General features: G+C 43.5%; 1 long non-coding RNA gene across 1 annotated transcript in view; it reads right to left on the bottom strand.

Annotated features, from left to right (window-relative positions):
* Positions 1–4,625: 4,625 nt before the first annotated feature.
* Positions 4,626–18,166, bottom strand: part of LOC125745015 (uncharacterized) — a 33,976-nt gene continuing 20,435 nt past the window's right edge. Inside the window, exons 2-4 of the long non-coding RNA XR_007398543.1 lie at positions 8,794–8,910; positions 7,466–7,577; positions 4,626–5,941 (exon numbers count right to left, since the gene is read on the bottom strand). This is a non-coding gene — a long non-coding RNA (uncharacterized LOC125745015). The remainder of the gene's footprint in view (positions 5,942–7,465; positions 7,578–8,793; positions 8,911–18,166) is intronic.

Below are 18,166 nucleotides of genomic sequence, written 5' to 3'. Positions count from 1 at the left end.
CATAAGTGACCCCGGAGTTTATTAAACTTGACGTTTTAGGCTATCAGTGTCATAGTTGCCCATGACACATCACCCGTAGCCCAACTGAGCACATTTCAAACTGCCACAAGCTAATATGCTCACATTTACAGTACACTGGTACAAAGGCTGCCTGGATATTACTCATTTCAAAAGCACAAACAATTATTATGAAAGACAAGAATAATAGCTCGCCTGAATAATTTCCTTCCAAACTATTAGCAGTGGAATGCTAAAAGAACATTTTGCATTCAATAAATAAATTGTATAACATTACATTAAAACTTATGATGTACATGAAATGCAAACTTTGAAGACGAATCCCTGTGGTATTTCTGAGTTAACCAACTTTTAGCTGTAGATGTTTCACTGGAGATAATTAGGTTGAGTACCTTACTGAAGTAGATTACAGTGCAGAACCTCCTTGGGCTTTAAGCTGCAACCTTCCAGGTTAACAGCCTCCGCCTTGAACCGCCTCCCGTTGCCCATACCTAATGGACGTGTTTTGACATGCTCACGTTCTCGCGCTGAGCGGCATCCGCAGTACAGCGCTTTCCTTTAATCACAGCTTATTTGGTAGGACCTTGCAGACGTCTGTTAATTCTAAATGGATGTGGAGCAATTTCACTAATGAGACAGAGACTATAAGCATTATTCGAATCGTGTAAGTTTGAGTGTGAATAGCGACTACTTCCCTTTGTACCTTGGTTAATTAATGTGTGTCGATACAGAGCAGGTAGGACAACTTCCTGTACTGAGTGCTACACAAAATGCCATTTAAATGCTGATTAATATGAAAAGTTCGCTCCTTGTTTGTCCTTTATGCTGTCGATGGAATCCAGCATTAGTGATATACAATACTGAATTTAACTCTATCCATTTCCCATACTCCTTTTTTGAATGTTATTTTTATGGACAAGTTTAGCATCTGTCACGATCGGTGCCAAAGCGGGTGATCGTCGGGCAGGGCGATCAAGCAAGGAGCAGGCAAGGCAGGCAAAGTCTGGGAAAATGGGGATTTATTTGGGAAACGTGCAGCAGGAAACATCTGACACTGACAACATCAATGACGGACAGGGAACCAAGGCAAGACACGGACTGAAATACACAAGACTGGGCAAACATAATCAGACACAGCTGGGTACGATCAGGGAAGCACACGTGGATAATTGGGGGCGTGGCACACACGAGGATCGTACGAGCTGGGTATGACAGAACCCCCCCCCCAAAGGCGCGCTTTCCGGGCGCGCCTCAGGGGAGGCGACGGACGAGACAAGACCGGGGAACCAGGACCTGAAGAACAAGAAAAAAAAAAAACAATTAACGAGGGACAGGGAACAGGACGAACAGAGAGAACTGGCACAAGGGAAGAAACCAAGACAGGACTTGACAAAGGATGGGGAAGGCAGAGAGACAAACAAGGAACGGGGACAGAGAGGGAACAGGTGGAACAAAAGGGCCAGGAGTGAACGGATGGAACATTGGAGGACGAAGAGCAAAGAGAGGAGGAGGAGCAAAGAAATGGGGAACTTGGGCAGGAGCGTAGGGAGAGAAGGCGGGGGAATAAAGGGGAGCCCGAGGGAGCCCCAGCGGGCGACGGGTGGCAGCCGGAGGGGCTGCAGGCAGCCAGGAGGCCGGAGCAGGAGGGGACCTCGGAGGGGTCGAGGAGACAGGGCGAGGGACAGACGGAGGGGACGAGGAGGAAGTCGAAGGGGGAACCAGGGAAGGGGACGAAGGAGCAGAAGGGACCACCGGCGAGGGCAAGGAGAGGGGGGGAGCCGCAGCAGGCGGCGACGTCCTCCTACGCGCCGGAGTGGGAGGGACCGCAGGCGACTGAGGAGCCGCAACTGGGGAACCCGCCGGCGACCGACTAGGAGTCGGAGGCGGGACCGAGGCAGGGTGACGAGGCCTCGCAGGGGGACCCGCAGGTGACAGCCGACCCGGAAGGCCAGGACCCGCAGGTGCCGTCCAAGCCCCAGCGCAGGTGAGGGAGGGCGAGCCAGGGGGCAGGGCGGGTGGGACCCCAGCCCTGCATCTGTGTCCGCTCCCCTTACGGGACACAGACATAAGGACCCTTGGTGGGGGTCGAGCTCGCCAGGGCGAGGGCCGAGTAGTGACTAGGATTGGGTCTGGGGCAGAAGGGACAGGGGTGGGGCAAGGAACAGGAGCCCCAGGGGGCACAGTCACTGGAGATGGAGGGAGCGCCCCGGGCGTGGGCGCAGGAGCTGCAGGCAGAGGGAGCACCTGCTCGGGATCTGGAGCCGCAGGTAGGGGCAGCTGCTCGGGATCTGGAGCCGCAGGCAGGGGCGGCTGCTCAAGATCTGGAGCCGCAGGCAGGGGCGGCTGCTCTGGATCTGGAGCCGCAGGCAGGGGCGGCTGCTCGGGATCTGGAGCCGCAGGCAGGGGCGGCTGCTCGGGATCTGGAGCCGCAGGCAGGGGCGGCTGCTCGGGCGCTTTAGCCGCAGGCAGGGGCGGCTGCTCGGGATCTGGAGCCGCAGGCAGGGGCGGCTGCTCGGGATCTGGAGCCGCAAGCAGGGGCGGCAGCTCGGGATCTGGAGCTGCAGGCAGGGGTGGCTGCTTGGGCGCTAAAGCCGTTGGCAGGCGCGGCTGCTCTGGCTGCGCAGGCGGCAGCGGAGCCGCAGGCAAGGGCGGCTGCTCGGGCACTCTCTGGAGCAGAATCAGCCTCCTTATGTCCTCTGCCACCCTCTCCAGGTCGCCATTTGGAGAGGTGGGGGAGATTGCGGCGAAATCGTGCCGCAGTTGTGCGGAGAGCTGTTCCGCCTCTGGGCTACTCGGAGTGGTAGGATCATCTATCACCTCCAGTACAGTCCCTGGAGGGTGAAGAACCGAGTAGCGAAGGCAGCCTTGGCGGCAGGCAGAGGCAAAGGGAGCGCCTCGGAAGTGGCTGCCGCAGGCGGTGGGACTGGTAGGTCCTGTGCGGGTGAGTTGAGTGTGGCCCCTTTAAGGGTGCAGGGCACTCGCGGGATAGCGTCCCGTACCGCTCTGGCCCCTCGGTTGGCTAGCCGCTCGGGCCGGAAGAAATACTGCTCGACGGACGGCGGTAGCTCCGGGGTGGCCGGCTCTGGTTCTCGGAGCAGGAGGGGTGCCTCCTCCTCCTCGCTCCCAGTCGGGAGCCAAAGCCTAGCGAGAGAGCAAGCACCCAGGCGGATTGACGGATCCTCCGGTCTCCCTCTGCTTTCTCTTCTTTCTGTGGTCCGTCATTCTGTCACAATCGGTGCCAAAGCGGGTGATCATCGGGCAGGGCGATCAAGCAAGGAGCAGGCAAGGCAGGCAAGGTCGGGGAAACCGGGGATTTATTTGGGAAACGTGCAGCAGGAAACATCTGACACTGACAACATCAATGACGGACAGGGAACCAAGGCAAGACACGGACTGAAATACACAAGTCTGGGCAAACATAATCAGACACAGCTGGGTACGATCAGGGAAGCACACGTGGATAATCAGGGGGCGTGGCACACACGAGGATTGTACGAGCCGGGTATGACAGCATCCTGTCCATAATACCTTGCTGTTTATGAATTCCAGGGCTCCACCAATCATTCCCTACTTGCAACCTTTACGCCTAAGTTTATCTCAGTACACTTTGCCTCCGACGTCAAAGGGCCCAGATGGCAGTAATATGCTGGCCTGAGTTTCATATTCATGGTCGTGCATAAACAAACGTCCTCAGAAAATAAGATTTGTGTTACCTGTACAATACTTCAAATCAGTTGGAGTTATGCGTATGAATTGCTGCAATTTACCAAAGCCCATGAAACAGCAACAAAGTAAGAGAATGTTTTAAAATGCAGATAATTCAAACCACGCTGTTTGGGGATATAGCGCTTCTTTACTTTTGCAGAGCATAGGAGTTTCAGCAATATTTTAATAACATTGGCCTCACAGGCAAAATTCAACCTTATGCAGATTTTATCAACAACTTTGGGGACACGTTTCATTTGACATTTGGAACAAATCTATGCTGCTTCTCAAACTTTTGGCCATTTCACTGCTAAAGGAAAGATGTTTTTCAGAGAATCTTGTTAGTGTTTTTATCTGTAAGCTATCTATTAAATGGAAATGCACAAATAATTTTTGGAACGACATCAAGTACTATCACCCAAAACCTGAAAATTGTGCACACCATGCAATAGAGCTTATTTCTGGTGAGTCATTGCTCTTTCAAGTTAAAGGCAGGCAAAATAGTTCAATGAATCCTGCTGAATGTAGCCCTTTCCCTGGCATACTAATATTATTACCCCATTATATAACAGCATGGAAAGAGTATATATGTTGAGGGATGGAATGCAGATTTCCACCAGTGACGTATGTTTCATTAGTAAGATTCAGTCCTTAAACTTTAGGGCAACATGGCATTGAACAAAAAAACATATTTTTTTGTGAATTTGCAGCTATGCAAACATTTAATTTGAACAAAAAAAAAGCAGTAAATGCATTTATTCAGTCATTACCTTTACAATATATTGAATTGCTGAAAGTGCATACAGTACATTTACAAGTAATATTAATACTTTTGTACAGATACATCATTAACAGATTTCTTTCTCTTACTCCTGCATTATCATAAAATGCCATGCAGCCTTAAATCATAATGTAGTGTTACAATATAGCTCTTATTGATAAGAAAGTGTTTATCTGAGCTGTGGAGACCATCCGAGCATGATGCATCAACTGTCATGTAGCATTTAATGAAAAAAAATCGAATGCAGTTTTCCTGCTGGACTACCCATTGAGTTAATCAGTCTTTGTTGGCATAATGAAGACTGTATTTATAATAAAAATAAAGGCCATGCTTCTATTTTTCATGACAGGAAGTTCAATGTCTTATCAGTTTAATAATGTTTAAACACCATTTCTCAGAGTAATTTTGGATTGACTGCCCGGATCCATTAACTACAGTATAAAGCTTTATTTCTTCCCCGAAAAGTTCTATCCTAAAGGAACAGATTTATCTCATTTGTTGCATGGGGTGTCTTTTCAACATTTTATTTAATAGATTCCACTGGATATTTTTCCGTAAGCTTTTAGGAGAAAGACCCCCAATGGAACCCCCTGCCATTGCAATAAATCATATACATTCTTGCTTAGCTTGAAGTGTGAAATGCCCTGGCAGCATATCAGTATCAATGAGAAAATGTTAATGGTGTTAGGGAAGCCTTGACTGCTTGATTGGTTGTGATCCTCCTGCTTCTGCAGTCATCCTGTGGTAGGGCAACAGTCCGTTCTGCACCAGAAGAAGAACATCAACACACTATTAATCACTGCTGTCATTAGTCCTCCTAAAGTACACGCCAGAAACCGAACTGGCCTGCAAAAAGGATGGATCGTCCTTATCACTCGCAAGCATCTTAATCGGAATATTAATTGTGTGGCACTGTCTTTCTGTTATCAGTCCCCTTTGGGAAGACTTACAGTATTTAATAAAGAGAAAATGACTTTTTGGCAGCCATCTTACTGTGTACCTCAACACGCAGCCCCTTTAATCTCATCCAGGAATAGCTATGTCAGCAAAGAGAGGCATACATTTTGCCCGACTGTAAAAACGACATGGTACTGTGAGCATCTCTTCATGCGAGATAGAAAACTGAAAGAGAGAACATGGTGATGCACTGGCTATCTTAGTTTATTAGGCATGATGCAACGGCCCTCTGGGAATCCGCTGCACTCCAGTAGGGGATGATCAGAGTGCTGGCCAATGGGAACCGGCCACAAGAAGGGCCAACAGGACAAAGCTGGTGGCCGATACTTTCCCCTACTGACTTTCGGACAGCTACTTCCTGTTCCATGGGAAGCAGTAATCTGGTAGGGAGAACAGAGGGACTTGGTGGTGGTGCCACAATCAGATGGATGACTTCAAGGGGCGAGGGCATACTTATTTCATGGCTGGATACCAGGGAGCCTGCAACACATCAAGACCTTCTGTCAGTGATGGCTCATGTGCCAGCAGACAGCTCCCTGGTCCCACATTCAGTGAGAGGTTACAAATATATCTTCATTATTGCTGACTATAGGCACTTTCACACCAAAGTTCTGCAACCTGGTTTCTGGTTCTGTCTCACCCAGGGATGTCTGAAGCTCCTGGCTACTTCTGTATGCTGCTTTCACACTGCACAACAGGACTGGGACCAGGATGTTAAATGAGCATCGAAGGCACAAAAAGTTCATAGGTTAAACTTACACGCATAATTCAAAACTACACCACAAGTGTACAAGTGTTTTGTTAGTTATTAGTTATTGGAGGGAGCGATTGCAATCAAAATGGGACACAGCTTTATATTTATATTATTCATACGACCCATAACGTGTTTATATTTCATTATTAAACCTGGCTAGAAGATTGATCTTTAAGTTTCACAGAATAAAAAACTGCACTGTATTCTGATAATTAGCACTGGTAAGTTTCACTGCTGGCACCAGCAATTTTAGTCAAGAGTATATTGGTTATCGATTGAATTTTCCGATGCAGAAATATTGGGATGCAAGCAAGAAATGCATTCATTAAATGCAGAAAATGGTGGGCACAGCTAACCAGAATACTTGATAGCTGCTAATCTGCTAATTTTAATTTGATAGCGCTAAAACAATAAACCACTACAAATGTTTAGCAGCTGCGAACGATAACCGTTAACCATTAAATTTAGCTTTGGTTTGGTTTTTGGCTCTGAGTCTCCATACTAAATGTGCATTGAAATTCTCTTTCCATGATATTCAGTTTGATTGGAGGAGCCCTATTTCGCAACTGGCCCATGCTGAAATTTTGCCCTCAGTGAAGCTGCTTGGGGACTACAAACATGGCGCTGTTTTCCCGTAACTAGGATGGAAAATCTCAGCTCTTTATTAGTCTATAACTCTCTCAATCAAAACCCAGAAAATACTACCAGGGGCCTGTATTACAGAGCAGAATGTCTTGCTTAGCCAGAGAATGTGTCAAATTCTAGGTAGTCTGGGCTAAATGTGCAGTAAGTGAAAGAAGATAAAGTTGCTTTAAACTCGGATGCCTAAAATACGACAAACTGTCTGGCTAAGCAAGAAATCCAGCATTATGTTACAGGCCCCAGTTCTCCACTTATTTCAGGGTACGCAGTTTAAATGGACTTTATCTTTCTTCATGTACATTTAGCTTACATTTGCCTTAATTTATCGACCAATCATGTCTCGTGTTTACATGTAGTCAGCCGACAGCAATGCCAAATAGGCTGTTGTACTGTAGATACACTCACATCTGACAGGAACAAATATGTATGATTTTAAGGTTACAAATGTTTAGTTTTACCTGTTAAAAAAAATGTGAGCGGATTTGCAGTTAGCTGAACTAAATTTAATGGAAGCTAACTGGTCCACTTACGTACTGATTCTGGAAAAAGATTCTGGTTCTGGGAAAAAAAGTTCCTGTGGTGTGAAAGCGCCTTATGCTACCATGTACCTCAAGGCCATACTGCTCCATAGGGCCAGCTCAAAGAATGCAGTCCAGGAACTGTTCCAAGTGTTCAGGTTTCCAAGGCTGGAAAACCATCTGACAAAGGGCACACTGGATTCTGGAAGAACACAGTTGAGGAAAAGATGAAAAATGCAGTTGCTGTGTATAATACGGAGCTACCAAAGCCCTTGGTCCAGTCCTACTATAATAATCTCTAAACCATTTTTCAATCTGTTTTTAACAATGACTTCTGTAGGCTGACCAAGGTTGACTGACTCAACAGCTACCCTATGCCTTATGTACATGAATTGGTGGGGCGTGTGGGTACTGGAAAGCCCACCACATATCCCCCGTAGACCTCACTAAGAGTTAATGACAGGTGTCCCTAAGCCAGGGGTCGGCGACCTGCGGCACGCGAGCCACGTGTGGCTCTTTTACCATGTTCTTATAACGATAGACAAATTCACATTTTCATGTCCTAACATACTATGATAATACTTTTGTAAAGATAAATCATTTATTCATGGGTTAATATTATTATTTTTCATTTATATATTTCTTTACCTATATGTGAATGAGGCGGTCCGTAGCACTTCTGTTACGTCTCAGCTGCATAATTTACACCTTCCTCAAAGTCATTTGCTAAAACGAGATTATGTCTCTGGTTAAATGGTACGCTTTCCAGAGTTATCTTAAGCACCTGAGATTGTATGTTAGCTTCAACGTTTATTGGGATACCTAATTCTTACATATACTTTTTTTAGTAAATCGTCATCATGACTTCCCAGGTCTTTGTAAAAATTATTATATTTTCTCCGATTTACTTATTATAGCCAGCTGAGTTCAGAGTGGTAAGTACATTCTGCACTGCTCGGTCAGCAGAGTTACAGCACTGAAGTGGAGAGCGAAGAGCAGACGACTGCAGTTCAAACGAAAGGAGGGATGAAGGTGAAGACTATCGCTACAGAGCTAATCAGTGTTGTACTATTAGTCACCTTAGCGCTGTTATGCGTCTTAGAAATAGTTTTTCTACAATAGTTTTTTTTTGTAAGTACTTGAACTGTTATTTTTATGTTAAATGCATATATACACATAGCACATTGAAAAATCATATCTCAATCCCTGCTCTTTTGTAAATCTTGGGTCAGACATTTAGGAGAAAATGGCTCTTTGCTTTAAAAAGGTTTCTGTCCCCTGCAGAAGAAGGGGCCAATGACAATGCAATGTTGTCCCTTTTGGGGTCCATGGAGTACCTACTCTTACCAAGAAAACATGGCGGTCAGCTTGACAAAATCATCATCCACTCTGAGACCTGGGCAGAGCACCTTGTTCACCTCTGCAGGGTTCTGGAGTCCATTGAGAAGGTTGGATGGTGCCACCTGGGGTCCGCTGAGGCACTCTGCCTGGTTCCTCAATGGATGGGAACTGCATCCGCTCCGAGAACATCAAAGCTGTCAACAAGAACCAGATACAAGTTTTTCCTGAGTTTACTAGGAACATTCACTTCTTTACTGCCTGACTTCCCCTCTCTAGTTACTCCCCTCTCAGGTCTCCCCTGAAAGGATTAGCCTGACTGTGTTGGACCATAGATTGAGGACATCTGACAGTAAGTATACATCACTGAATATCTGATCCCCTGCCCGTTAAATAGTCTTCCCAAGAGTTTGTGAGGTATTACCTCCTTGGGCCGCCCTTCAAACTCATTATGTACCACACCCCCCCTGTAGTTTTTAGCTAGAACTAAGGACACCAAAGACTGAGTCACCCATTGATTCCTCAGTGCAGTGCTATATCAGGCCAACCCGTGGGAATGTAGATGATCTGTCACGCAGGCACTGTCTGCCGGGCGTCCCAGTGTGTGCCTGCCCTTATTCATCTTGCTCTATAGCCTGGGCCCCCAGTGCGCCATGCTTGGCGTGTGTGACGCAACGGTCCACTGAGAACCTACCATGTGCCTGCAGGGAGTGAGTGCGCAACGCAGGCCAGCAGTAACAGTGACTTCTTTGCCATCAGGGTTAATAAGACATGGCGGGCAGCTAATATTTGCGCCATCCAGGGTGCGGGTCCATCTTCTCTAGCAGGGCTTAAAGCTCATGCTGAGAAGAAGGTCGGAGAGAGAAGGAAAGGGCAAGCGAACTGCATTTGCATGCTCTCTGCATGTGACTAGTGGAGGATGAGAGCCCTGAAGGGACCACCGCCTCCTAACTGACCCCTTTTTGTGCATCTTTCCTGTTTCCCTTAATAAATTTCACCTCTCAAGGGGTATTTGTCTGCACCCTTGACTCCGTCACACATAGGGTACAGAGTTTCTTTTTAGGATGTTTTGGGGGTTGGGGTGCGGGGGGGTGGCAGAGCCAGGTTTGACACAAAAGCAAATGGAAAAATTAAAAAGCTGTTTTCGGACGAGAAGCAAAACGACTGCACAGTTTATACCACTTAAAACTCTGCTGCCTCAAACTTGCAATTTAAAAAGAAAAAACCATTATACAGACAATGCCACAGTAATAATTGTCAGAACAATAACCATTACCTGTTATTGTTATTGTATATATAACAAATCCCACATATAAGTGATTTTTTTCTTTTGAGTGAGAGAGAGTAAGAAGTTTAGTAAATTAAGCCCCCTGTTTATCAATAGAATTGATGGGTTACTGTTATCAAGATATTTTATTCACATTAATTCAACATAATAGGCTCTCAAATTACACTGTTCAATTATTTAAAAACTAAACATTTTTATAATGTCTGAAGGTGCAGGACCCGGGTGACTGGACCAGCCAAGGGGACATTTACATAACACCTGGCTTAGGCAGACAGAAGGCCTTTCCTGGAGGGTGGGCCTGGGGGGGGGTCACCAACCGGGACCCCAAGGTGTTTTGTTATGTGGTGGATGTGGCAACACGCTGTACCAGTGCATTCCCCCCAACCTGACCCGACCTGAAAGTACTAAGAGGAAATTTCCTCTTTACAAAACCATTTGTAGAAAGATCTGCAAAAAGGAATAAAGATTTTTCTGTTTAGAGAGACATTCTCAAGGCCCCTTTAAAACGATTCAGTTCTTCAGTTTCATCCTTTTCACCTAAACACATACAACCCATAGGTAAGGCTTATGAGGAAATAGTTAATTATACATAATTACCGAGAGCCTTCCTGAATTTTTCATTATGTATGAGAGATGAACTTCTCCCAGTGTTCATTTCTTAGCATCAGATGCATATTTTTATGGTTTCACTGCTGACATCGCATCCAGGCTACTGCATTTCCGACACAATATACTGTTTGAAAAGGGTAGCAGGCTTCATAGTGGTCATGGAGAATCACGCAGAAACTGAAGTTTGATGCCTTAGTAACCTTTCGACAGGAAAATAACTGGAAAACTCAAATATCCAGCTGTGTAGATGGATTTCACTAATCACTCTGAATACTGAACACTAGAGACAAATGTTCCAGCATCACTCTAATTTTAACTGAACAATCTACCTGACCAGTTAGGAGGTGGTGCTTGTCAATCATTGTCAATTTGTTAATGCTTTACTTTCAAACACCATAACCTAATTCACTACTGCTGAAAGATTGATCAGATGCATTTTCCACGTAACACAAAACTCTTATTTTTGAAATTCTATACAGCAAAATCAGTTAAGTCATCCAGTTTTTCCTGCTAGCTCTATCAATAATCTTTCCTTTAGGGAATACAATTTCCCCAACATTTTTTAAATGAGTAAACAGGTATGAAAATACATATTTTAATTTTAGTCCTTTTATTTTTTTGAGTATTATAGTTTGTTAGTAAAGTCAACAAACTGTAAATGTGACTGTGTCTGTTAATTTGTAAGATAACATTAATCTACAAAATTCTGACATACGCACGATCTGTAATTAAGGCTGTATATACTATCTAATTAATAAAAGAAAATATCAGCATTCGAAATTCTTTGCTCTATGTACAACAAGGAAATTTTGCATTTATAATACTTTAATAGAAGGCAAGTATTACACTGTGCATTGCTCTTTTACAGAATGAATGCTAGAATCACTTCTGTCATACCACGATGGGCCCATTATGCCACTTGTAAGTCTGGAAACCGCAGAGGACTGGAGTTTATCATGGTCACAGCAGTGTAAAGCATCATTTACAGGTAAATTCCCTGGACAGTCGTACAGGGAGCCATTACCACACTCCAAAACAAAGTACCAAGTACTCAAATATATCCTACAAGGAACTAATTTGTCGGCGTTGTAACACCTTGTTTGATCTGAAGTAACCCCTCTTACCTGGGCTGTTTTTAAACTACAAAATAGGTGCATGTTTGTGTGCTAACGAGAGTTATTACAACAGGATGGGACAGTGCTGGCAACTAGCCCCCCCCCAGATGTGTAAACATAGGTGACGGGTCTCTCTCTTTGTGTGGTGCGCTGCAGCTCAACCACACCAGTAGACAATTTTTACCATCACTCACTCCCCCATGGGTCGATACTCTATGACCTTTGCCCACCCCCCACCCCCATGAAAATCTTGAGCCCGGCCGTCGTATTTGTAGTGGTGCCGAAGCTGGTATTTGGCCAAAAAGGAACAACAGAAATATATTTTAAGCTGTGGGACAGAATATTGTACCACTATTAAACCTGGATGATGATGGAGGGGACGATCACTCAGAGAAATAAACCGAGAACTGCCACAAGGAAAGAGGTTACGATTTTGCGTAATTATTTTTGGAATTTCTTTTCAAAACACTTTGACTGCACAGTGTACTCAGTCATGTAAGAGTGCATTCAAAACAGTGTTGCTTTTACCAACTTTCTCTGTGAACTAGGTCAAAATATTACAACTGACAGCTAGCTAGTATTTATGAATTATACACTAGATGTTTTATGGTTGAAAACAAAACTGATAAGTTGTAGTGTAGACATTATAACAGCCACATTATAACAGCCACAACCAGTCATTCCCATGTAGTTGTTAAAGTCCAGTGAGTGATTTAGCTTGAAAAAAGTGTGATTAAAATATGTCACACCCTTCAAAGACTTTATGAGTGAACACTTAAATTAAACAAACACATGCAAAAGGAAAATCACCTTTGCATTTTGCATATGGGGGGGGGACGACGACTGTATCCTATCTCAATCAGCAGAGGGCGCCAGTGGGAACACACCCATGGGATTCCAGTCCATCAGAAAGCACGCACACCCTACAGACAATATGAAGTTGACAATTCACATAACTGCATGTCTTTCAATGGCGGGAGGACATTGGTATGCCTGGAGAATGTCTAGAGTGCGACACGCAAACTCCACACACACAAACTGCAAACCATGACCCTGGGTGTGTGAGGCAGCAGTGCAACACAACCAAGCAGCAAATTAATAAACTAATTTATTAACTAAATAACCAAGCGATGGGGTGTTTAGTACTGATATTTACCCTATGCTATTTAGTACTGATATTTATCAGTACTAAATCAGTTATTAGATTTAACCCAGACTACGTTAAAGCTGACAAATTATCGACCAATCACATCTTGTGTTTACACATAGTCAGCCAATAGCGTGCCAAATAGACTGTTGCAGACAAAATCCATCTGACAGATACAAATGTCTGATTTTAAGGTTTACAAAAATTTTTAACCATCAAACTTTATTTACTTTGCTTGCCAAAAAAATAATAGCAGATTTACAGTTATGATTGACTTGCAGCCCTTGGAAAAATAAATGTAGATCTAATGAAACAAACAGAATTAATATATTTTTGCTTTATTACTTAGTCAAATAAAGGGATTGGATTTTGTTAGCATAAATATGTGTAAGCATTTCTGTTATTTTGGTTTGATACATTCTGTGATTTGAATTTTGTTATGTATTTATTTAATATCGAATATAATACTCAAACAATGTGTTGATTTACAGCAACAAATAAGTTTATATGATGATATATACATTAAAACACCAAGTCTCTCCAACCTGTAATTCTAAGATTCTCATAAAAAGAGAAATTGCAGCCTGGATGATTTAAAAATTCTATTTCAGACAAAAGCCACTTGCTAACAATTCAAAGGGTTTTTTCTCAAAATCAAATTCATCCAAGTTGTCACAGGAGTGGTCCTCTTGTACCAGGGAGAATAATGGGTAATTCACTGGGGACCAGTCAGAATTGCTTCAAAAATACACATAATAACTTAACATAATATTATAAACATATTCCAGTCAACCTGTAAGCTGCCAAAAGGAAAAAACTAATGATTCATCAACACTTTTTTCTTTCAACAGCACTACTGAAGGGTATCAGGAAAGTGTGAGATGAGAACATTGATGTGTGTGACTTCATGGTGTGGAGCCCTGAGTAGTGAGAAGATAAGTTCCACACTGAGCAAATTCTCCAGCCTTCCCCTCTATTTGCAGTGCTTGTCAATGCAGCCCCACAGCTCTTACAGCAGATAACGGCTGCTGTCCAGGCATCTCACCCTCAACCTGGACGAGTTTGTCATTCCATCAACTCAGATGGTTAATCTGGGCTGTATTCTCTGTCTGCAGTGATTAATTGCGTGAGGCAGACCTCTGGACATGCCCGTATCAGTCAGGGAAGATGCTGTATGTCTAGTTACCAGCTGGGAAATAGGTGAGGAAGAACAAGCATAGCCTTGACACCTATACAGCCTATTTGTGTGCTTCTGTATCCAGGACCAGATGGTCTGGGACATTCCATAAAGTTTACTGCCGAGTTCAACAACCAAAGTAGCCACTATGGACACTGCTGGAAAAGTACTTCATTGCAACACAATCTCAATTACCATTGCCTTTTATGAACTGCCGTAACTGCTGCAATAAATGTGGTAATAAAACCACAGCATTATGATATAGAAAGACTATGATTAAAGATTAATTGACAGTCTTACATGACAATTTATCAACTAGAAGCCTTTGAAGCAAACATATGAAGGAAAACAAGGTGAAAACATTCTTACTAAAAGTTACTAATCTTATTACTTCCTATCATTCATGGTACAGACTGTTCCTGACTAACAACCTATGCGACTTACGATGACTTGGACATACGACCAAAGTTATTTTTCTTTATTTTGTAAATGTAAATCGATGTATGTAAACATACATTCTGGGAGGCTGTACGCCAGTGCTATGCTACCTACCGTGCGACGTGTGTCGTGTGATTGTTGCCACAGGAAAGTACCTAAACATCCGTAAGCTTCTTCTATTCTTACTTACGCCCATTTCGACATACGCGATCTCTGTCGGAATGGAACCCTGTTGTAAATCCGGGACAGTCTGTAATTTGTTATAGCTAAAAATAATCGAACAAGCCAACATGAAAACTTGAAATGTAGTTCCACCATAATTCTGGGCAAGGAAGCGGCAACATTAAATAAAAATGGGACCACTAGCATCAAGCATATAAAAGGGCACATTGTAAGCTTTGGGGAGGTAATTAATTAACAACAACAACAAAAAGGTCCAGGAACAGAGCTCTGGGGTGCTCCACTCTCCATTAGATCTTCTGCCAGGAAATGCAGGGCAACAGCAAGTGTGTATGGGAGGCTCTGAGTCTGGGCTGATGAATCACACTTCTGAATAAACCAGGAAGGAAAAAGCCGGATAAAACATTCGACATCAGCTGCAGTTTAACGACCTCTGGAAGCAACAACTGCCTCAACTCATGTGCATATTTTACAGCTAAAGCCCAGAATGACTCCCTTCGTCTGGCAGAAAATGTTAGTTACATTACTGGCATTAACTGCTCATAAATTATGGGTACAGAAGTTCCAGTGACAATGTTTTATTAACGTGATTTTTTTTAAGGAAGGCCACACATTACACTAGCCATGCTCAGCCAGCTATTTTGTCTTGTAAAAGTCAAGGTAACTGAAAGAAAAACTAGTTGTCTTCGCTAGGTTCTGTTTTGCTCTTGCATTTGCCAAACAGACAATCATCATTTTGTGCTCTCTTCTGTGAAATATGCTCTACTGCAATTCCCCCAGTCGTCTGTTACTGGATGTACATGTTCACTGTAATTACTCAATAATTATGAATGCAGACATTTCTGGTTCTTTGTTCTTTCACAGACATCCGGCATTAATAGACATTCTGTGTTTGAAAACTCAGTGTTGGCAGAATGTACTCATCAGCACATAAAATCATACAATATTACTATACATGTTACATGTTTTTTCCTCCCTATATCCACTTATATCAAGAACAAGTATCCTGTTCCAAGATGCCCAGGACAAAAACACACAAAGCACCCTGGATGGATTCCAGTCCCTCACACATAATTTCATTGCAAATATTTGGACTCTGGGAGGAAACTGTCTGCTATTTCACTATCACTTGAAAATGCTGCTGTAAATTAAACACAGTCCTTACGTGATCATGGATGAGGATGTCTGTCGGTATGTCAGCAAGCTCTTTGCATTTCTGTTGTCTGATTTTTATGATTTTGAATAATGCAACTGTGTGTCTCCAAATGTAAAGTGTTGTGTTTCATTAACTACTTAGCTAAATTCTCATTATGGCAGTACTTTTACATTCTTCCTTTCTGATTTAGATAATCAGGACATGAGCAGGTCAGTTTTTGACTTCAGGTTTAAATGATACCAAATACTGGGAGAAATAGAAGTGGATGGAACTGTGGGTCGTTATGGTAGCTGCTTTGAAAAGCTAATCTATATTCATGGGGTATTTTAATATCTATGATTTTGTTGTTCTCATTTTAATGCTGTGGATGGTAGGGTGCCATCGGACCCCCAGGGCTGTAGGGTCAAATCCCACATCCGATCCATGTGTCTGTAGAAATTGCACGCACTGGCCTGTTACATGAGATTCCTCCCACAGCCCAAAGAGATACAGGTGCCTCTGAAATGCTCATAGTGCATGAATAAGTTTGCTCAGGAATGGCCTGGAATTCTGTCCAGGGTATGCTCCAGCCTTGTGTCCTCTGCGGCCTGGGATAGGCTCCAGGCTCCCCCTGCAGCCCTGACCAGGAAAAGCAATTAGAAGATGGATGGATTGAGTTATTGTCCTATTTGCCTTTCCAAAAAATTGTGAATGCAACTTTGGCTAAAGAACTGGCTACAACAAAACAAGACGCAAGACCATATATAGTGGGTGAGGACATGTATTCCAAATATTTACGACATTTCAAGGCATCGGGTTACACGGACAAATAGTTTTTTTTTTATTATTTAATAATTATTTAATAATTTATGCTATGCAAACTAAAGAAAACAAATATAAACTGATCGCTCACTCTATGAACTTCAGTGGCTTGTGCTTGTAATTGCTTCATAATCTATGCATTGTAAAGAGAAAGAATAATGTCGTTTGGTTGTAGCTAACTCTCCAGAACTCAATTTCCATTTAATTTAGGGAACGGCTTCAAATGCCGCAGTCTGGCAGGTATGAATCTGGCCTTATCTGGCCTTTGCATGCGCAGGTCATCTCCACCGAAAACTGCCAACAAGAGATCTATAATTCATAACAAAACAACCCACGTTAATGGCCGTCTATGCATTTAAAAATGTAGTACAGCTAAGGCAAGTTGAGTGCTGTGTGACTTGGCCTGGCTCTGGACAAGGCAGCCTACTAAACCTGTATGGATGACCTGAGACCCAGGACCTCCCATGGAAATGGATTCGGACCGGATCAGATGCGCTTTCTTCTCCGAGCAGCCCTGGTCCGGATCACCGCAGCCTCCTGAATGACACACTCACGTGGGCGGCATTTCATTTTGTGTCGAGGGGGGGAAATAACGATACTCCAGTTAGATTAATTTAAGGTGACATGTTTGCACAAACAAAAATGTTAGCCGGGTTAAAAACAAAAACAATCTAAATTAAGCAATGGCAGAATTTCTGAGGGATGAATAACCTTTCATCCATCTGCCTCCTAGCTGCTTTTCCTGGTCAGCATTGTGTGTGTGAGGGGGGGTGGGAGGCTACAGTCTCTTCCAGACAGAGTAGAGTACTATAGGTATGATCTGCTAAGCATGCCAGGTAAGTAGGCATTTCATATTTATAAAACCGAGCGAGCCACTCATGAGGGTAGAATGGCTCCCACTTTTGCCTCAGAGCTTTGGGGCCAGGGTTCGAGTCTGTGCCATGGCTCCGTGTGTGGAGTTTACACATTCTCCCCATGTCTCTGTGGCGTTCTCTGGTCTCCTCCCTCCCCAAGTCCAAAAACATGCTGAGGTCCATTGGAGCTGCCAAATTGTCCATGTGAGTGAATGATGTGTCTATCCTGCAATGGGCTGGCGCCTCATCTGGGGTTGTTCCAGGTTCTGGACCCCCTGCAACCCTGAATAGAACAGGCAGTAACAGAAGATGGATTTTTCAGCAGAGTATTTTTTTTTTACACATGATTTATGTGCCATGCAATCAGAAGGTAAGTTTCTAACCTGTTCTCTCTGCTTGAACATAGCAAATCATAAAAATTGAACTTTTAGTTCTTGCATATCACAAATCCTTTGCACTTCCTCATTTTTTGGCTTATTAAAGTGATTTTTTTTAACCAAGAAATACCCTAGAAACTATTACAATTATAGAAAAATACAAGCATTGAAGTAAAATTTGACAATAAAAAACATACAACACATTACATGAAACACTAAATGCATAAAAAAGTTTTAAAATCCTAAGAGTCAAACTAGACTAGCCGTTGTCAACTGCAGAATAAAAGCAATAGTACCATTAGTCACCATAA

This window comes from Brienomyrus brachyistius, chromosome 6 (assembly GCF_023856365.1).
Source record: "Brienomyrus brachyistius isolate T26 chromosome 6, BBRACH_0.4, whole genome shotgun sequence".
In the NCBI taxonomy this organism is placed as follows: domain Eukaryota; kingdom Metazoa; phylum Chordata; class Actinopteri; order Osteoglossiformes; family Mormyridae; genus Brienomyrus; species Brienomyrus brachyistius.
Note: the sequence above shows the minus strand (reverse complement) of the source record. Positions and strands in the feature narration are given on the sequence as shown.